Source organism: Bombina bombina, chromosome 1 (assembly GCF_027579735.1).
Source record: "Bombina bombina isolate aBomBom1 chromosome 1, aBomBom1.pri, whole genome shotgun sequence".
Taxonomy (NCBI): Eukaryota; Metazoa; Chordata; class Amphibia; order Anura; family Bombinatoridae; genus Bombina; species Bombina bombina.
In genome coordinates this window covers 1,488,398,713-1,488,420,880 of record NC_069499.1, presented here as the reverse complement: position 1 = coordinate 1,488,420,880, position 22,168 = coordinate 1,488,398,713, and the positions used below count along the sequence as shown (strand labels likewise).

At 38.2% G+C, this 22,168-nt stretch overlaps 1 protein-coding gene across 1 annotated transcript in view; it reads left to right on the top strand.

Annotated features, from left to right (window-relative positions):
• Nucleotides 1-22,168, top strand: part of LOC128653797 (ABC-type organic anion transporter ABCA8) — a 669,484-nt gene that overhangs the window by 148,088 nt on the left and 499,228 nt on the right. The gene's annotated exons all lie outside the window — the stretch shown is intronic.

Below are 22,168 nucleotides of genomic sequence, written 5' to 3'. Positions count from 1 at the left end.
TGATGTTGCAGCTCTGAAATATGGCCAAACTGGTGGCAAGTGGCATCTTGGCAGCTGCACGCTTGACTTTTCTCAGTTCATGGGCAGTTATTTTGCGCCTTGGTTTTTCCACACGCTTCTTGCGACCCTGTTGAGTATTTTGAATGAAACGCTTGATTGTTCGATGATCATGCTTCAGAAGCTTTGCAATTTTAAGAGTGCTGCATCCCTCTGCAAGATATCTCACTATTTTTGACTTTTCTGAGCCTGTCAAGTCCTTCTTTTGACCCATTTTGCCAAAGGAAAGGAAGTTGCCTAATAATTATGCACACCTGATATAGGGTGTTGATGTCATTAGACCACACCCCTTCTCATTACAGAGATGCACATCACCTAATATGCTTATTGGTAGTAGGCTTTCGAGCCTATACAGCTTGGAGTAAGACAACATGCATAAAGAGGATGATGTGGTCAAAATACTCATTTGCCTAATAATTCTGCACTCCCTGTATTTAAAAAAAATAATATGGCTTTCTCAACATGTTTCGGCTAGAGTGCCTTTATCAAAATGCCATATTTGATCATGTTAGTCCTTTTATAGTCTGTATAATCTCCACCTTCTGTGATCCTAAAGTTGTTTCCAAAACGTTAACCCTTCAAGCCCCTGTTGGTGCTTATTTTATTTCCTGGTTGTTTTTATAAGTTCTTCTTAAAGTGAAATAATCATCAGAATTTCAGCTGAAATTGAGAAAACCTTCTCATAGGATCTGCAAAGGACTTTTTATTCATACTATGTGCCTTTGAGTCCCTGCATCTGTATAATTATAACACTTGAAGAAATAATAATCATTGAAAGAACAAAGGACTTTTTAATAGGATAGTGCTTAGGTGAAATTACAGCCCATTTGAATTTGAAAACACCTTGACATTTTTAAAGTATAGTCATCTTTGAGTGTGTGTTTTTTCATTTGTTTTTATCATTTTTTATATTTGCCCTATTTAGGTTACAATATGAATGGATACACCGGTGTATGAATTATTGTATGTTATTATGGTTGATTGTATAAGAATCTAACGGCTAGATTACGAGTTTTACAGTATGAGTGAAAAAGTAGCGCTAAGGTTCATAACACTGCTTTTTCACTACTGCTGCTATTACGAGTCTTGCAAGTTTAGGGGCACCGCACACTTTTTTGGCCTTAACGCAAATTAATTTACGCGATTTGTCTTTTTTAAGTGGGACTTCCATAGTGCCGATATTACAAGCTTTTTCTGGGAGGCCAAAAAGTGAGCGGTACAGCATATCCCGCAAGATTTGTAACGCATTCTAAAGTCATAGAATTCTATCAGCCAATAGGAATTCAAGGGAGAGAAGATGCCGTCTGGATGAAGACTTCTGCCCCTCTGGAGGACCACATCTGCCGGCTTGGATGAAGACTTCTCCTGGCTTTGCTGAGGACTTCTTGCCGCTTCGCTGAGGACTTCTCCCGGCTTCGTTGAGGATGGATGTCCGCTCTTCAAAACTGTAAGTGGATCTTCTGGAGTTAGTGTTAGGTTTTTTAAGGGTGTATTGTGTGGGTTTTATTTTTTAGATTAGGGGTTTGGGCTTGCAAAAGAGCTAAATGCCCTTTTAAGGGCAATGCCCATCCAAATGCCCTTTTCAGGGCAATGGGGAGCTTAGGTTTTTTTAGATAGTATTTTATTTGGGGGGTTGGTTGTGTGGGTGATGGGTTTTACTGTTGGGGGGGTTGTTTGTATTTTTTTTTTACAGGTAAAAGAGCTGATTACTTTGGGGCAATGCCCCGCAAAAGGCCCTTTTAAGGGCTATTGGTAGTTTAGGCTAGGGATTTTTTTTTATTTTGGGGGGGATTTTTTTATTTTAATAGGTCTATTAGATTAGGTGTAATTAGTTTAAATTTCTGTAATTTGTTTATTATTTTCTGTTATTTAGTGGGTTTTTGTTTTGTACTTTAGCTAATTTAATTTAATTTAATTTAGTTAATTGTATTTAATTTAGATAATTTATTTAATTATAGTGTAATGTTAGGTGTTAGTGTAACTTAGGTTAGGTTTTATTTTACAGGTAAATTTGTCTTTATTTTAACTAGGTAGTTATTAAATAGTTAATAACTATTTAATAACTATTCTACTTAGTTAAAATAAATAAAAACTTGCCTGTAAAATAAAAATAAATCCTTAGCTAGCTACAATGTAACTATTAGTTATATTGTAGCTATCTTATGGTTTATTTTACAGGTAAGTATTTAGTTTTAAAAAGGAATAATTAAGTTAATGATAGGAATTTTTAGTTAGATTTCTTTTAATTATATTTAAGTTAGGGGGTGTTAGGGTTAGGGTTCGACTTAGATTTAGGGGTTAATAACTTTAATATAGTGGCGGCGACGTTGGGGGCGGCAGATTAGGGGTTAATAAATGTAGGTAGGTGGCGGCGATGTTAGGAACGGCAGATTAGGGGTTAATAATATTTACCTAATGTTTGCGAGGCAGGAGTGCGGTGGTTTAGGGGTTAATGTATTTATTATAGTGGCGGCGATGTCCGGTTCGGCAGATTAGGGGTTAAAATTTTTCTTTTAGTGTTTGCGATGTGGGAGGGCCTCGGTTTAGGGGTTAATAGGTAGTTTATGGGTGTTTGTGTACTTTTTAGCACTGTAGTTAAGAGTTTTATGCTACGGTGTTGTAGTGTAAAACTACTGACTTTAAAATGCGGTACCAGTCTTGACAGGAGAGGGTCTATCGCTCACTTTTTGGCAGACTCGTAATACCAGCGCTATGCAAGTGCCATTGAAAAGAGAGGATACGCAATTTACGTAAGTGGATTTGCGGTATTTTCAAGTCTGGCCAAAAAAGTGTGCAGTACACCTGCACCTGCAAGACTCGTAATACCAGCGGGCGTTAAAAAGCAGCGCTAGGACCGGCTAACGCTGCATTTTAAGCCTAACGCAAAACTCGTAATCTAGCCGTAAATATCTCCCTATACAGGGTAACCCCAATTTTCTGCCAGGTTATACCACAAAAGCTTTTCAGACTTAGGAAAACATATAATCTCACTACTGTAATACAATTATTAGACCCTATTTCACTTTAAATTCTTCCCTTAAAATCTCTTCAAGAAAAATGTAGTATACCAGCTACCACAAAATTTGCATATCTTCAAAGTTGCCACTATGTCCGGGTCACTTCTTTCTACAGGGAAGATTACTGCAATGGTTTCTAACATTGACAAGTTATACCTTATAACCAAACAAAAATCTCACTCTATAACCCATATCTATAATATGATAGTAGCCCACTATCAGCAACAATCAGTACAGAAAATACAAGCTAAATGGCATGGAATGAGAAACATTACACTAGAGTTAAAAGAATTAACTACTAGTTTCACATTAGTAAGAAAAGCAACCCTCTTAGCGTACCTCATGGAATCACATTCTAAATTAATTCATCAAGCTTAAATCTCTCCCAAAATACGTGCTAAATGGGTTCATGAAGCAATAGATAAGTGTAATAAATGTTCAGCTCCCTCACCAGATCTCGTACATTTAATATGGGACTGTCCAAAGAAACAAAGACTGTGGGGAAAAGTCAAAGTTTGGCTCTCAAAAATATTAAAATCTAATATCCACTTATCAGCAAAATATATTTTCTTTCTTCATGACACGGATAACAGTACTTATTTTTTAAATCTTTTAAACCTAGTGATACTCATGGTTAGAAAATGAATCCTCCAATATTGGATTTCAGATAAATAGATTTTAAGAAATTAGTGAATGCTATGTATCTTCAACTGTTTATTGAACAGATGGATGTTCAGGGTGACCTAGACAAGAGAATAAAAGCATTTATTCAAAAATTGGAACCCTTTTTATTATTTATACCAGCTAGAGTAAGACATAAAATAATATATCCCTTTCGTAATTCAACATTTATCCTTAATGAAAATTTACGAGGTAAAATGGTGCTCCTCTTCGGAGGGTATAGCTTTGTAAACATTTACATCTCTATGTTATAAATTTAACTTGAGGAGGAATGAAAATGAGAAGAAAAACAGAAGAAGAAAAAAACAAAAAAACAAAACAGCTTTATGCCAAGTCTGGAATCCCCCAAGAGCTTTAATGAATAAAGAGGAAGGGAAGAAAAAAAAGAAAGAAAAGAGAAAAAAAAGGTACCTTCTAAAAACAGTACACCAGGTACCAGATGCAGTGATATGTAGAAATCTTAGATTTTGAGGGTCCACGATACATTAAGTTTAGATTTGTCATGATCCGGTGTACATGCGCTCAGGAAACAGACCGTCGGGGCAGTGGTAGGGATTTGAAGACACCGACCCCTGACCCGGGGGGAAGTATCCTGGACGTGGATAGATGATATTCTGTGATTCATAATTGATAGAAGTTATTGAAGAATTAATGGAGAGTGTAATATTTGTATACAATATATTCTGGCTTCACTGAAAGTTATAATTAGTTAACAGGAGTAGCTGCAGGATTAAATGAGAGAAATATATAGCAATGTGGAATGTACAGGCTTCAGAGTAAACAGATAGAAGTTTGACACTTAGATGCAAACTAAGGTTTGTTGCAGGTTCACAGTATATAATATTATATAAGGTTGTATGTCAGTTAAGCACAGCAGCACAAGTGATAAACAAGTTGCAAGTCTTAGGCATTAATTACTGTTTTGTGCATATATATGTGCAAACCAAGGTTTGTTGCAGGTTCACAGTTCATAATATTATGTAGAGCTGTATATCAGTATAATCAGAGTAGCACAAGTGATAGACAAGTTACAAGTCTCAGGCATTAGTTACTGTTTGAGCATATATATGCAAACTAAGGCCTAGATTTGGAGTTCGGCGGTAGCCGTCAAAACCAGCGTTAGAGGCTCCTAACGCTGGTTTTGGCCGCCCGCTGGTATTTGGAGTCAGTGATTAAAGGGTCTAACGCTCACTTTTCAGCCGCGACTTTTCCATACCGCAGATCCCCCTACGCCATTTGCGTAGCCTATCTTTTCAATGGGATCTTTCTAACGCTGGTATTTAGAGTCGTTTCTGAAGTGAGCGTTAGAGCTCTAACGACAAGATTCCAGCCGCCTGAAAATAGCAGGAGTTAAGAGCTTTCTGGCTAACGCCGGTTTATAAAGCTCTTAACTACTGTACCCTAAAGTACACTAACACCCATAAACTACCTATGTACCCCTAAACCGAGGTCCCCCCACACCGCCGCCACTCGATTAAAATTTTTAACCCCTAATCTGCCGACCGCCACCTACGTTATATTTATGTACCCCTAATCTGCTGCCCCTAACCCCGCCGACCCCTGTATTACATTTATTAACCCCTAACTTGCCCCCCACAACGTCGCCGCCAGCTACTTAAAATAATTAACCCCTAATCTTCCGACCGCAAATCGCCGCCACCTACGTTATCCCTATGTACCCCTAATCTGCTGCCCCTAACACCGCCGACCCCTATATTATATTTATTAACCCCTAATCTGCCCCCCTCAACGTCGCCGACACCTGCCTACACTTATTAACCCCTAATCTGCCGAGCGGACCTGAGCGCTACTATAATAAATGTATTAACCCCTAATCCGCCTCACTAACCCTATCATAAATAGTATTAACCCCTAATCTGCCCTCCCTAACATCGCCGACACCTAACTTCAATTATTAACCCCTAATCTTCCGATCGGAGCTCACCGCTATTCTAATAAATGGATTAACCCCTAAAGCTAAGTCTAACCCTAACACTAACACCCCCCTAAGTTAAATATAATATTTATCTAACGAAATAAATTAACTCTTATTAAATAACTTATTTCTATTTAAAGCTAAATACTTACCTGTAAAATAAACCCTAATATAGCTACAATATAAATTATAATTATATTATAGCTATTTTAGGATTAATATTTATTTTACAGGCAACTTTGTAATTATTTTAACCAGGTACAATAGCTATTAAATAGTTAAGAACTATTTAATAGTTACCTAGTTAAAATAATAACAAATTTACCTGTAAAATAAATCCTAACCGAAGTTATAATTAAACCTAACACTACCCTATCAATAAAATAATTAAATAAACTACCTACAATTACCTACAATTAACCTAACACTACACTATCAATAAATTAATTAAACACAATTCCTACAAATAAATACAATTAAATAAACTAGCTAAAGTACAAAAAATAAAAAAGAACTAAGTTACAGAAAATAAAAAAATATTTACAAACATAAGAAAAATATTACAACAATTTTAAACTAATTACACCTACTCTAAGCCCCCTAATAAAATAACAAAGCCCCCCAAAATAAAAAATTCCCTACCCTATTCTAAATTAAAAAAGTTACAAGCTCTTTTACCTTACCAGCCCTGAACAGGGCCCTTTGCGGGGCATGCCCCAAGAAGTTCAGCTCTTTTGCCTGTAAAAAAAAACATACAATACCCCCCCCCCCCAACATTACAACCCACCACCCACATACCCCTAATCTAACCCAAACCCCCCTTAAATAAACCTAACACTAAGCCCCTGAAGATCTTCCTACCTTGTCTTCACCATCCAGGTATCACCGATCCGTCCTGGCTCCAACATCTTCATCCAACCCAAGCGGGGGTTGGCGATCCATAATCCGGTCCAGAAGAGGCTCCAAAGTCTTCCTCCTATCCGGCAAGAAGAGGACATCCGGACCGGCAAACATCTTCTCCAAGCGGCATCTTCGATCTTCTTCCATCCGGAGCGAAGCGGCAGGATCCTGAAGACATCCAGCGCGGAACATCCATCCGGACCGACGACTGAACGACGAATGACTGTTCCTTTAAGGGACGTCATCCAAGATGGCGTCCCTCGAATTCCGATTGGCTGATAGGATTCTATCAGCCAATCGGAATTAAGGTAGGAATTTTCTGATTGGCTGATGGAATCAGCCAATCAGAATCAAGTTCAATCCGATTGGCTGATCCAATCAGCCAATCAGATTGAGCTTGCATTCTATTGGCTGTTCCGATCAGCCAATAGAATGCGAGCTCAATCTGATTGGCTGATTGGATCGGCCAATCGGTAGGAAGATCTTCAGGGGCTTAGTGTTAGGTTTATTTAAGGGGGGTTTGGGTTAGATTAGGGGTATGTGGGTGGTGGGTTGTAATGTTGGGGGGGGGGGTATTGTATGTTTTTTTTTACAGGCAAAAGAGCTGAACTTCTTGGGGCATGCCCCACAAAGGGCCCTGTTCAGGGCTGGTAAGGTAAAAGAGCTTGTAACTTTTTTAATTTAGAATAGGGTAGGGAATTTTTTATTTTGGGGGTCTTTGTTATTTTATTAGGGGGCTTAGAGTAGGTGTAATTAGTTTAAAATTGTTGTAATATTTTTCTTATGTTTGTAAATATTTTTTTATTTTCTGTAACTTAGTTCTTTTTTATTTTTTGTACTTTAGCTAGTTTATTTAATTGTATTTATTTGTAGGAATTGTGTTTAATTAATTTATTGATAGTGTAGTGTTAGGTTAATTGTAGGTAATTGTAGGTAGTTTATTTAATTATTTTATTGATAGGGTAGTGTTAGGTTTAATTATAACTTAGGTTAGGATTTATTTTACAGGTAAATTTGTTATTATTTTAACTAGGTAACTATTAAATAGTTCTTAACTATTTAATAGCTATTGTACCTGGTTAAAATAATTACAAAGTTGCCTGTAAAATAAATATTAATCCTAAAATAGCTATAATATAATTATAATTTATATTGTAGCTATATTAGGGTTTATTTTACAGGTAAGTATTTAGCTTTAAATAGAAATAAGTTATTTAATAAGAGTTAATTTATTTCGTTAGATAAATATTATATTTAACTTAGGGGGGTGTTAGTGTTAGGGTTAGACTTAGCTTTAGGGGTTAATCCATTTATTAGAATAGCGGTGAGCTCCGATCGGAAGATTAGGGGTTAATAATTGAAGTTAGGTGTCGGCGATGTTAGGGAGGGCAGATTAGGGGTTAATACTATTTATGATAGGGTTAGTGAGGCGGATTAGGGGTTAATAACTTTATTATAGTAGCGCTCAGGTCCGCTCGGCAGATTAGGGGTTAATAAGTGTAGGCAGGTGTCGGCGACGTTGTGGGGGGCAGGTTAGGGGTTAATAAATATAATATAGGGGTCGGCGGTGTTAGGGGTAGCAGATTAGGGGTACATAGGGATAACGTAGGTGGCGGCGGTTTACGGAGCGGCAGATTAGGGGTTAAAAAAAATATGCAGGGGTCAGCGATAGCGGGGGCGGCAGATTAGGGGTTAATAAGTGTAAGGTTAGGGGTGTTTAGACTCGGGGTACATGTTAGGGTGTTAGGTGCAGACGTAGGAAGTGTTTCCCCATAGGAAACAATGGGGCTGCGTTAGGAGCTGAACGCTGCTTTTTTGCAGGTGTTAGGTTTTTTTTCAGCTCAAACAGCCCCATTGTTTCCTATGGGAGAATCGTGCACGAGCACGTTTTTGAGGCCGGCCGCGTCCGTAAGCAACTCTGGTATCGAGAGTTGCATTTGCGGTAAAAATGCTCTACGCTCCTTTTTTGGAGCCTAACGCAGCATTTGATTAAACTCTCGATACCAGAGTTAAATTTATGGTGCGGCCAGAAAAAAGCCCGCGGAGCGTTAACAGCCCTTTTACCGCCGAACTCCAAATCTAGGCCTAGGTTTGTTGCAGGTTATTTCAGCAATGACAACTAGAAGCAGAGAAATAGTTATAAAGTTCTGAGTAAGATGATGTTATTGTAATTAGAGAGTGATGATAAGCAAAATCATACTTGATTTATAATATAGTTCAGAGTTTGTTAAGTAGCTGTGTCCAGGAAACAGAATGGGGTTATTTCTGATACTTGCGGTTTGATGATATTTAGCATAGGTAATAGAAAATGCTGTATCTTGGAATAGTTGGTAAATTCATGCAGATCTCAGTTGTTCAGGATCACAACTTCAAAGTTAATGCAAAGCACATTAGACCTGAGAAGGCTTAAAAAGAGGCTGAGGTAATCAGGTGCATGAATGATTAATCAGGCAGGCAAGCAAGCTGAATGTAAATACTGCCCAAATGCAGCAGTCAGATAGTGACATTAGGCTGAGATATGTTACAAGATTACATTGGCTTAAAATTTTCTTATAAAGACTTCCTTTTCACGCAGACACCAAAATGAACATCATTATCATCATTATCATCATACTGAATATGTAAATCTCTTTTCCCTAATTTTCAATCTTAATTATAGAAGATTCTGTATAATTTGTCACTCCGTATATTAGGGAACAACTTGACTACTCCTTTTTTTTTTAACCCCTCTTACCTTTTCCCCTTCCCCCTCTTAGTTTAGTTTGGTTTACAACATATTTATAAAATACTCAAGTAGGGATTATTGATATGCCTGAAATTTTGTATATACTTTGATATGAAGTATTGGTGTTTTTATTTCCTCTACTTGAGACCTTGATAAATAAAGTATTTAAAAAAAATAATATAAATAAATAAATAAGGAAAATGGATAACCTAATTAATTTGGTTTATTATTGTAAAAAATGTCTCCTGTCTGCTCAATATATATTCTTATTTAATGTAATTATGCAGTACTATTTTGCTACATGTTGATACATCCTGGATTATAGTGTTTGATATAATGTATACTAAGGGGCCGATTTATCAAGCTCCGTTGTTGTTTCTAATGATACACCTTCTTTTTTTCTGGAAATGCTGCATTTGGAACTACTATGCCATTATCTATGACCTTATTAATCAGCGGACCTATGGTGCATTAAAGAAATCTGGATTAATGGAAATGCAGGCTAAATTCTAGAAGCAGCCATACCAACAAATTATTTAACAATCCACTGCCCAATGCAGCACAGAAAAGGTGGAGGTGTATCAATCTGTTTTAAAAACAAGATTAAATCTCAGGGTCTTTCAGCTGGGCAACCAGCATCATTTGAAAGTGTGGCTGCCAAAAATACAGGCATGGGGCTTAAAATTCTCCTAATCTATCTCCCACCTGGAGATGAAAAGCAATTCTTGCACAAATTAATAGAGATGGCATCTGCATTAGTTTTAGAACACCAGAGGTGGCTTATACTGGGGAATTTCAAAGCATAGGTAGATGATACATCTTTAAAGTTAGGACAATAACTACTTTCCATGATGTATTCACTGTTTTTTTATGCAAGCTGTCCCTTCTACTACCCACAAGAGCGGTCACACACTAGACCTTGTATTCACCAGGTCTCAAACCTAATAATAAACCCATTCATGTGGTCTGACTACCTTTATATTTGACTTAACTATAACTAGTCACTTAAATACCCCTGCTCCTGTAGAGATGAAAAGTTTTTGACCACTGAAGGGCATGAACCCCAGATACTCATGGGTTAATCTTGCATGTATGTTAAACAGGTGTGATAATGTCAACTCTCTGAAAAACTGTGCAGTCAAACTTGCCTAAATAGTATCTCAAGCCTCACTCAGTCGAAATGTGAGGAGTTTGATATCTTCTTTGCCAGCAAAGGGCTATTGGTGCACTATTGCTATTGGGGGACATTATCACAGACAGTAGTTCATCCAGGAAAGGACCCTTTTCTTGGGAAGTGGCTAACAAGAAAACACAGTCTCAGCACAAAGGATTAGACCAAGTTCCTGACCAATCTAGTAGCCAAGGAACAGTAAGGCAAAGCAGGTTCAGCAACAGACAGGAAGGAGATTAGACCAAAGAGATGAACAAGAGAGTAGTCAAGGACCAAGCCAAAAGGTCAGAACCAGCTGGGAAGAGTACAAGCCAAATCAGAGAGCAGGAGAATAGTCACAGAGGAACCAGAGGTCAGAAGGTTGTAGACAAGACAGTTACCAAGGGAATTCCAAAAAGCGAGGTTCCAAAAACTAGCTGAAGGTCAAAAACAGGAATTTCCAATAAGAAAAGCACACCCAGAATAATCAATAATAACTGGGAACAAGATAGCAGTGGAAGAGTCCTTAAATAGTGTGCCATTATTATTATTATTTCCGTAGATTTCTCTTTTCCGGGATTATTGCAAAATGGTATTAACGGGACAGTCAACACCAGAATTTTTGTTATTTAAAAAGATAGATAATCCCTTTATTACCCATTCCCCAGTTTTGCATAGCCAACACAGTTATATTAATATACTTTTTACCTCTGTGATTACCTTGTATCTAAGCTTCTGCTGACTGCCCCCTTATTTCAGTTCTTTTGACAGACTTGCAGTTTAGCCAATCAGTGTTCACTCCTAGGTCACTTCTCGTGCATGAGCTCAATGTTATCTATATGAAACACATGAACTAATGCCCTCTAGTGGTCAAAATGCATTCAGATTAGAGGCAGTCTTCAAGGTCTAAGAATTTAGCATATGAACCTCCTAGAATTAGCTTTCAACTAAGAATACCAAGAGAACAAAGCAAAATTGGTGATAAAAGTAAATTGGGAAGTTGTTTAAAATTACATGCCCTATTTAAATTATGAAAGTTTTTTTTGGACTTGACTGTCCCTTTAAGTATTTAGTTCCCTCAACATTCTCCCAAATATAACTTTAATGTAAGGTTTAAAGAAGGAAGATTAAAAGGTTTTATAATAATACAAAACAGCCACGAACCATTAATATCAAAATAAATATTATAAATTAATAAACAATGTCACAAAATATGGATTATGGTTAGGGTTGTGAGTAACCTCATGGTTGCAATACAAGGTGAAAAATTAATATGGTGGGGAGGGATCAATTTCTCTTATTAGAGGCCATATAACTTCAATATGTATAAGTTCTAGAATGTGTGTAAAGAAATTGTCCTATAATAAGATTCAGCTAGATTACAAGTTATGCGCGATAGAGGGTATTTAACAAACGCAACAAAAGTTGCGTTATTTCACCCTCCATAGCGCTGCCATTACAAGTTTTGAAACAGCCGGCTTGTGCGTATGATATGGTTGCGTTGAGGTCCATACCGCACAAAATACAAGCACTGTTTTGACGTGCTCGTGCACGCTTCTCCCATAGACATCAATGGGGAGAGCACGTTAGAAAAATAACTAACACCTGCGATCGCAGAATGAAAAGCTCTGTAACTCAGCCCCATTGATGTCTATGTGGAAAAAAAGTTACATTTAAACCCTAACATAAAAACCATGTCTAAACACCCCTAATCTGCTTCCCCCGACATCGCCGACACCTAAATAAAGTTATTAACCCCTAATCTGCTGCTCCCGACATCACCACCACTATGAAAATTCATAAACCTATTAACCCCTAAACCACAAACCCCCCACAATGAAATATTCTAAATTAAACTATTAACCCCTAAACTGAAAGCCCCTCACATTGCAATAAACTAATTTAAACTAGTAACCCCTAAATCTACCGCCCCCCCCTAGCTTTATATTAAAATTACAATTTCCCTATCTTAAATTAAATTAAAACTTACCTGTCAAATTAAAAAAACTAACGCCTAGATTTAGAGTTGGGCGGGAACCGTGAAAACCAGCGTTAGAGGGTCCTAACGCTGGTTTTTACCGCCCTCTGGTATTTAGAGTCAGTCAGGAAAGGGTCTAACGCTCACTTTCCAGCTGCGACTTTTCCATACCGCAGATCCCCTTACGTCAATTGCGTATCCTATCTTTTCAATGGGATCTTTCTAACGCCGGTATTTAGAGTCGTGGCTGAAGTGAGCGTTAGAAATCTAACGACCAAACTCCAGCCGCAGAAAAAAGTCAGTAGTTAAGAGCTTTTTGGGCTAACGCCGGTTCATAAAGCTCTTAACTACTGTGCTCTACAGTACACTAACACCCATAAACTACCTATGTACCCCTAAACCGAGGCCCCCCCACATCGCCGCCACTCGATTAATTTTTTTTAACCCCTAATCTGCCGACCGCTACCTACGTTATACTTATGTACCCCTAATCTGCTGCCCCTAACACCGCCGACCCCTATATTATATTTATTAACCTCTAATCTGCCCCCCACAACGTCGCCGCCAGCTACCTACAATAATTAACCCCTAATCTGCCGACCGCAAAGCGCCGCCACCTACGTTATCCTTATGTACCCCTAATCTGCTGCCCCTAACACCGCCGACCCCTATATTATATTTATTAACCCCTAATCTGCCCCCCACAACGTCGCCGCCACCTACCTACACTTATTAACCCCTAATCTGCCAACCGCACCGCACCGCTACTATAATAAAGTTATTAACCCCTAATCCGCCTCACTCCCGCCTCAATAACCCTATAATAAATAGTATTAACCCCTAATATGCCCTCCCTAACATCGCCGACACCTAACTTCAATTATTAACCCCTAATCTGCCGACCGAATCTCGCCGCTACTGTAATAAATGGATTAACCCCTAAAGCTAAGTCTAACCCTAACACTAACACCCCCCTAAGTTAAATATAATTTCTTTCATGTAATTAGCAAGAGTCCATGAGCTAGTGACGTATGGGATATACATTCCTACCAGGAGGGGCAAAGTTTCCCAAACCTCAAAATGCCGATAAATACACCCCTCACCACACCCACAAATCAGTTTTACAAACTTTGCCTCCTATGGAGGTGGTGAAGTAAGTTTGTGCTAGATTCTACGTTGATATGCGCTCCGCAGCAGGTTGGAGCCCGGTTTTCCTCTCAGCGTGCAGTGAATGTCAGAGGGATGTGAGGAGAGTATTGCCTATTTGAATTCAATGATCTCCTTCTACGGGGTCTATTTCATAGGTTCTCTGTTATCGGTCGTAGAGATTCATCTCTTACCTCCCTTTTCAGATCGACGATATACTCTTATATATATACCATTACCTCTGCTGATTTTCGTTTCAGTACTGGTTTGGCTTTCTACAACATGTAGATGATTGTCCTGGGGTAAGTAAGTCTTATTTTCTGTGACACTCTAAGCTATGGTTGGGCACTTTTTTATAAAGTTCTAAATATATGTATTCAAACATTTATTTGCCTTGACTCAGGATGTTCAACATTCCTTATTTCAGACAGTCAGTTTCATATTTGGGATAATGCATATGAATCAATCAATTTTTTTCTTACCTTAAAATTTGACTTTTTCCCTGTGGGCTGTTAGGCTCGCGGGGGCTGAAAATGCTTCATTTTATTGCGTCATTCTTGGCGCGGACTTTTTTGGCGCAAAATTTTTTTCTGTTTCCGGCGTCATACGTGCCGCCGGAAGTTGCGTCATTTTTGACGTTCTTTTGCGCCAAAAGTGTCGGCGTTCCGGATGTGGCGTCATTTTTGGCGCCAAAAGCATTTAGGCGCCAAATAATGTGGCCGTCATTTTTGGCGCTAAAAAAATATGGGCGTCACTATTGTCTCCTCATTATTAATTGCTTCTGGTTGCTAGAAGCTTGTTCACTGGCATTTTTTCCCATTCCTGAAACTGTCATTTAAGGAATTTGATCAATTTTGCTTTATATGTTGTTTTTTCTATTACATATTGCAAGATGTCCCACGTTGAAACTGAGTCAGAAGATACTTCTGGAAAAATGCTGCCTGGTGCTGGAGCTACCAAAGCTAAGTGTATCTGCTGTAAATTTATGGTATCTGTTCCTCCAGCTGTTGTTTGTACTGTTTGTCATGACAAACTTGTTAATGCAGATAATATTTCCTTTAGTACTGTTACATTACCTGTTGCTGTTCCGTCAACATCTAATACTCAAAGTGTTCCTGATAACATAAGATATTTTGTTTCTAAATCCATTAAGAAGGCTATGTCTGTTATTCCTCCTTCTAGTAAACGTAATCAGTCTTTTAAAACTTCTCATTTTTCAGATGAATTTTTAAATGAACATCATCATTCTGATTCTGATAATGGTTCTTCTGGTTCAGAGGATTCTGTCTCAGAGGTTGATGCTGATAAATCTTCATATTTATTTAAAATGGAATTTATTCGTTCTTTACTTAAAGAAGTCCTAATTGCATTAGAAATTGAGGATTCTGGTCCTCTTGATACTAAATCTAAACGTTTAGATAAGGTTTTTAAATCTCCTGTAGTTATTCCAGAAGTTTTTCCTGTCCCTGGTGCTATTTCTGAAGTAATTTCCAGGGAATGGGATAATTTGGGTAATTCATTTACTCCTTCTAAACGTTTTAAGCAATTATATCCTGTGCCATCTGACAGATTAGAGTTTTGGGACAAAATCCCTAAGGTTGATGGGGCTGTCTCTACTCTTGCTAAGCGTACTACTATTCCTACGGCAGATGGTACTTCCTTTAAGGATCCTTTAGATAGGAAAATTGAATCCTTTCTAAGAAAAGCTTACTTGTGTTCAGGTAATCTTCTTAGACCTGCTATATCTTTAGCGGATGTTGCTGCAGCTTCAACTTTTTGGTTAGAAGCTTTAGCGCAACAAGTAACAGATCATAATTCTCATAGCATTATTATTCTTCTTCAACATGCTAATAATTTTATTTGTGATGCCATCTTTGATATCATTAGAGTTGATGTCAGGTATATGTCTCTAGCTATTTTAGCTAGAAGAGCTTTATGGCTTAAAACTTGGAATGCTGATATGTCTTCTAAGTCTACTCTGCTTTCCCTTTCTTTCCAGGGTAATAAATTGTTTGGTTCTCAGTTGGATTCTATTATCTCAACTGTTACTGGAGGGAAAGGAACTTTTTTACCACAGGATAAAAAATCTAAAGGTAAATTTAGGTCTAATAATCGTTTTCGTTCCTTTCGTCACAACAAGGAACAAAAGCCTGATCCTTCATCCTCAGGAGCGGTATCAGTTTGGAAACCATCTCCAGTCTGGAATAAATCCAAGCCTTTTAGAAAATCAAAGCCAGCTCCTAAGTCCACATGAAGGTGCGGCCCTCATTCCAGCTCAGCTGGTAGGGGGCAGATTACGTTTCTTCAAAGAAATTTGGATCAATTCCGTTCACAATCTTTGGATTCAGAACATTGTTTCAGAAGGGTACAGAATTGGCTTCAAGATAAGGCCTCCTGCAAAGAGATTTTTTCTTTCCCGTGTCCCAGTAAACCCAGCGAAGGCTCAAGCATTTCTGAAATGTGTTTCAGATCTAGAGTTGGCTGGAGTAATTATGCCAGTTCCAGTTCTGGAACAGGGACTGGGGTTTTATTCAAATCTCTTCATTGTACCGAAGAAGGAGAATTCCTTCAGACCAGTTCTGGATCTAAAAATATTGAATCGTTATGTAAGGATACCAACATTCAAAATGGTAACTATAAGGACTATCCTGCCTTTTGTTCAGCAAGGGCATTATATGTCTACAATAGATTTACAGGATGCATATCTGCATATTCCGATTCATCCAGATCACTATCAGTTTCTGAGATTCTCTTTCCTAGACAAGCATTACCAGTTTGTGGCTCTGCCGTTTGGCCTAGCTACAGCTCCAAGAATTTTTTCAAAGGTTCTCGGTGCCCTTCTGTCTGTAATCAGAGAACAGGGTATTGTGGTATTTCCTTATTTGGACGATATCTTGGTACTTGCTCAGTCTTCACATTTAGCAGAATCTCATACGAATCGACTTGTGTTGTTTCTTCAACATCATGGTTGGAGGATCAATTTACCAAAAAGTTCATTGATTCCTTAGACACAGGTAACCTTTTTAGGTTTCCAGATAGATTCAGTGTCCATGACTCTATCTTTGACAGACAAGAGACGTCTAAAATTGATATCAGCTTGTCGAAACCTTCAGTCACAATCATTCCCTTCGGTAGCCTTATGCATGGAAATTCTAGGTCTTATGACTGCTGCATCGGACGCGATCCCCTTTGCTCGTTTTCACATGCGACCTCTTCAGCTCTGTATGCTGAACCAGTGGTGCAGGGATTACACAAAGATATCTCAATTAATATCTTTAAAACCGATTGTACGACACTCTCTGACGTGGTGGACAGATCACCATCGTTTAGTTCAGGGGGCTTCTTTTGTTCTTCCGACCTGGACTGTAATTTCAACAGATGCATGTCTTACAGGTTGGGGAGCTGTGTGGGGGTCTCTGATAGCGCAAGGGGTTTGGGAATCTCAGGAGGTGAGATTACCGATCAATATTTTGGAACTCCGTGCAATTTTCAGAGCCCTTCAGTTTTGGCCTCTTCTAAAGAGAGAATCGTTCATTTGTTTTCAGACAGACAATGTCACAACTGTGGCATACATCAATCATCAGGGAGGGACTCACAGTCCTCTCGCTATGAAAGAAGTATCTCGAATTCTGGTATGGGCGGAATCCAGCTCCTGTCTAGTTTCTGCAGTTCATATCCCAGGTATAGACAATTGGGAAGCGGATTATCTCAGTCGCCAAACGTTACATCCGGGCGAATGGTCTCTTCACCCAGAGGTATTTCTTCAGATTGTTCAAAGATGGGGACTTCCAGAAATAGATCTGATGGCCTCTCATCTAAACAAGAAACTTCCCAGGTATCTGTCCAGATCCAGGGATCCTCAAGCGGAAGCAGTGGATGCATTGTCACTTCCTTGGAAGTATCATCCTGCCTATATCTTTCCGCCTCTAGTTCTTCTTCCAAGAGTAATCTCCAAGATTCTGAAGGAATGCTCGTTTGTTCTGCTGGTAGCTCCAGCATGGCCTCACAGGTTTTGGTATGCGGATCTTGTCCGGATGGCCTCTTGCCAACCGTGGACTCTTCCGTTAAGGCCAGACCTTCTGTCGCAAGGTCCTTTTTTCCATCAGGATCTCAAATCCTTAAATTTAAAGGTATGGAGATTGAACGCTTGATTCTTAGTCAAAGAGGTTTCTCTGACTCTGTGATTAATACTATGTTACAGGCTCGTAAATCTGTATCTAGGGAGATATATTATAGAGTCTGGAAGACTTATATTTCTTGGTGTCTTTCTCATCATTTTTCCTGGCATTCTTTTAGAATTCCGAGAATATTACAGTTTCTTCAGGATGGTTTGGATAAAGGTTTGTCTGCAAGTTCCTTGAAAGGACAAATCTCTGCTCTTTCTGTTCTTTTTCACAGAAAGATTGCTAATCTTCCTGATATTCATTGTTTTGTACAAGCTTTGGTTCGTATTAAACCTGTCATTAAGTCAATTTCTCCTCCTTGGAGTTTGAATTTGGTTCTGGGGGCTCTTCAAGCTCATCCGTTTGAACTGATGCATTCATTGGACATTAAATTACTTTCTTGGAAAGTTTTGTTCCTTTTGGCCATCTCTTCTGCCAGAAGAGTTTCTGAATTATCTGCTCTTTCTTGTGAGTCTCCTTTTCTGATTTTTCACCAGGATAAGGCGGTGTTGCGAACTTCTTTTAAATTTTTACCTAAGGTTGTGAATTCCAACAACATTAGTAGAGAAATTGTGGTTCCTTCATTATGTCCTAATCCTAAGAATTCTAAGGAGAAATCATTGCATTCTTTGGATGTAGTTAGAGCTTTGAAATATTATGTTGAAGCTACTAAGAATTTCCGAAAGACTTCTAGTCTATTTGTTATCTTTTCCGGTTCTAGGAAAGGTCAGAAGGCCTCTGCCATTTCTTTGGCATCTTGGTTGAAATCTTTAATTCATCATGCTTATGTCGAGTCGGGTAGAACTCCGCCTCAAAGGATTACAGCTCATTCTACTAGGTCAGTTTCTACTTCCTGGGCGTTTAGGAATGAAGCTTCGGTTGATCAGATTTGCAAAGCAGCAACTTGGTCTTCTTTGCATACTTTTACTAAATTCTACCATTTTGATGTGTTTTCTTCTTCTGAAGCTGTCTTTGGTAGAAAAGTACTTCAGGCAGCTGTTTCAGTTTGAATCTTCTGCTTATATTTTCAGTTTTTTTCTTTATAAGATTTAAACTTTATTTTTGGGTGTGGATTTTTTTCAGCGGAATTGGCTGTCTTTATTTTATCCCTCCCTCTCTAGTGACTCTTGCGTGGAAGATCCACATCTTGGGTAGTCATTATCCCATACGTCACTAGCTCATGGACTCTTGCTAATTACATGAAAGAAAACATAATTTATGTAAGAACTTACCTGATAAATTAATTTCTTTCATATTAGCAAGAGTCCATGAGGCCCACCCTTTTTTTGTGGTGGTTATGATTTTTTTGTATAAAGCACAATTATTCCAATTCCTTATATTTATGCTTCGCACTTTTTTTCTTATCACCCCACTTCTTGGCTATTCGTTAAACTGATTTGTGGGTGTGGTGAGGGGTGTATTTATAGGCATTTTGAGGTTTGGGAAACTTTGCCCCTCCTGGTAGGAATGTATATCCCATACGTCACTAGCTCATGGACTCTTGCTAATATGAAAGAAATGAATTTATCAGGTAAGTTCTTACATAAATTATGTTTTTATTCTAACGAAATAAATTAACTCTTATTAAATAAATTATTCCTATTTAAAGCTAAATACTTACCTGTAAAATAAACCCTAATATAGCTACAATATAAATTATAATTATATTGTAGCTATTTTAGGATTTATATTTATTTTACAGGCAACTTTGTATTTATTTTAACCAGGTACAATAGCTATTAAATAGTTAATAACTATTTAATAGTTACCTAGTTAAAATAATTAAAAAATTACCTGTAAAATAAATCCTAACCTAAGTTACAATTAAACCTAACACTACACTATCAATAAATAAATTAAATAAACTACCTACAATTATCTACAATTAAACCTAACACTACACTATCAATAAATAAATTAAATACAATTCCTACAAATAAATACAATTAAATAAACTAACTAAAGTACAAAAAATAAAAAAGAACTAAGTTACAAAAAATAAAAAAATATTTACAAACATTAGAAAAAAATTACAACAATTTTAAACTAATTACACCTACTCTAAGCCCCCTAATAAAATAACAAAGACCCCCAAAATAAAAAAATGCCCTACCCTATTCTAAATTACAAAAGTTCAAAGCTCTTTTACCTTACCAGCCCTTAAAAGGGCCCTTTGCGGGGCATGCCCCAAAGAATTCAGCTCTTTTGCCTGTAAAAAAAAACATACAATACCCCCCCCCAACAGTACAACCCACCACCCACATACCCCTAATCTAACCCAAACCCCCCTTAAATAAACCTAACACTAAGCCCCTGAAGATCTTCCTACCTTGTCTTCACCATGCCAGGTATCACCGATCGTTCCAGGCTCCGAAATCTTCATCCAAGCCCAAGCGGGGGCTAGACATCCATCATCCGGCTGAAGTCTTCTATCAAGCGACGGCTGAAGAAGTCCCATAGAGGCTCCAAAGTCTTCATCCTATCCGGGAAGAAGAGTAGATCCGGACCGGCAACCATCTTCTTCCAAGCGGCATCTTCTATCTTCATCCGATGAGGACCGGCTCCATCTTGAAGACCTCCACCGCGGACCCATCTTCTTCTTCCGACGACTTCCCGACGAATGACGGTTCCTTTAAGGGACGTCATCCAAGATGGCGTCGTGAATTCCGATTGGCTGATAGGATTCTATCAGCCAATCGGAATTAAGGTAGGAAAATTCTGATTGGCTGATGGAATCAGCCAATCAGAATCAAGTTCAATCCGATTGGCTGATCCGATCAGCCAATCAGATTGAGCTCGCATTCTATTGGCTGATCGGAACAGCCAATAGAATGCAAGCTCAATCTGATTGGCTGATTTAATCAGCCAATCGGATTGAACTTGATTCTGATTGGCTGATTCCATCAGCCAATCAGAATTTTCCTACCTTAATTCCGATTGGCTGATAGAATCCTATCAGCCAATCGGAATTTGAGGGACGCCATCTTGGATGACGTCCCTTAAAGGAACCGTCATTCGTCGGGAAGTCGTCGGAAGAAGAAGATGGGTCTGCGGTGGAGGTCTTCAAGATGGAGCTGGTCCTCATCGGATGAAGATAGAAGATGCCGCTTGGAAGAAGATGGTTGCCGGTCCGGATCTACTTTTCTTCCCGGATAGGATGAAGACTTTGGAGCCTCTTCGGGACTTCTTCAGCCGTCGCTTGATAGAAGACTTCAGCCGGATGATGGATGTCTAGCCCCCGCTTGGGCTTGGATGAAGATTTCGGAGCCTGGAACGATCGGTGATACCTGGCATGGTGAAGACAAGGTAGGAAGATCTTCAGGGGCTTAGTGTTAGGTTTATTTAAGGGGGGTTTGGGTTAGATTAGGGGTATGTGGGTGGTGGGTTGTAATGTTGGGGGGGGGGGTATTGTATGTTTTTTTTTACAGGCAAAAGAGCTGAATTCTTTGGGGCATGCCCCGCAAAGGGCCCTTTTAAGGGCTGGTAAGGTAAAAGAGCTTTGAACTTTTGTAATTTAGAATAGGGTAGGGCATTTTTTTATTTTGGGGGTCTTTGTTATTTTATTAGGGGGCTTAGAGTAGGTGTAATTAGTTTAAAATTGTTGTAATTTTTTTCTAATGTTTGTAAATATTTTTTTATTTTTTGTAACTTAGTTCTTTTTTATTTTTTGTACTTTAGTTAGTTTATTTAATTGTATTTATTTGTAGGTATTGTATTTAATTAATTTATTGATAGTGTAGTGTTAGGTTTAATTGTAGATAATTGTAGGTATTTTATTTAATTAATTTATTGATAGTGTAGTGTTAGGTTTAATTGTAATTTAGGTTAGGATTTATTTTACAGGTAATTTTGTTATTATTTTAACTAGGTAACTATTAAATAGTTATTAACTATTTAATAGCTATTGTACCTGGTTAAAATAATTACAAAGTTGCCTGTAAAATAAATATTAATCCTAAAATAGCTACAATATAATTATAATTTATATTGTAGCTATATTAGGGTTTATTTTACAGGTAAGTATTTATCTTTAAATAGGATTAATTTATTTAATAAGAGTTAATTTATTTCGTTAGAATAAAATTATATTTAACTTAGGGGGGTGTTAGGGTTAGGGTTAGAATTAGCTTTAGGGGTTAAAAAATTTATTAGAGTAGCGGTGAGCTCCGATCGGCAGATTAGGGGTTAATACTTGAAGTTAGGTGTCGGCAATGTTAGGGAGGGCAGATTAGGGGTTAATACTATTTCTTATAGGGTTATTGAGGTGGGAGTGAGGCGGATTAGGGGTTAATACATTTATTATAGTAGCGCTCAGGTCCGGTCGGCAGATTAGGGGTTAATAAGTGTAGATAGGTGGAGGCGACGTTGGGGGCGGCAGATTAGGGGTTAATAAATATAATATAGGGGTCGGCGAT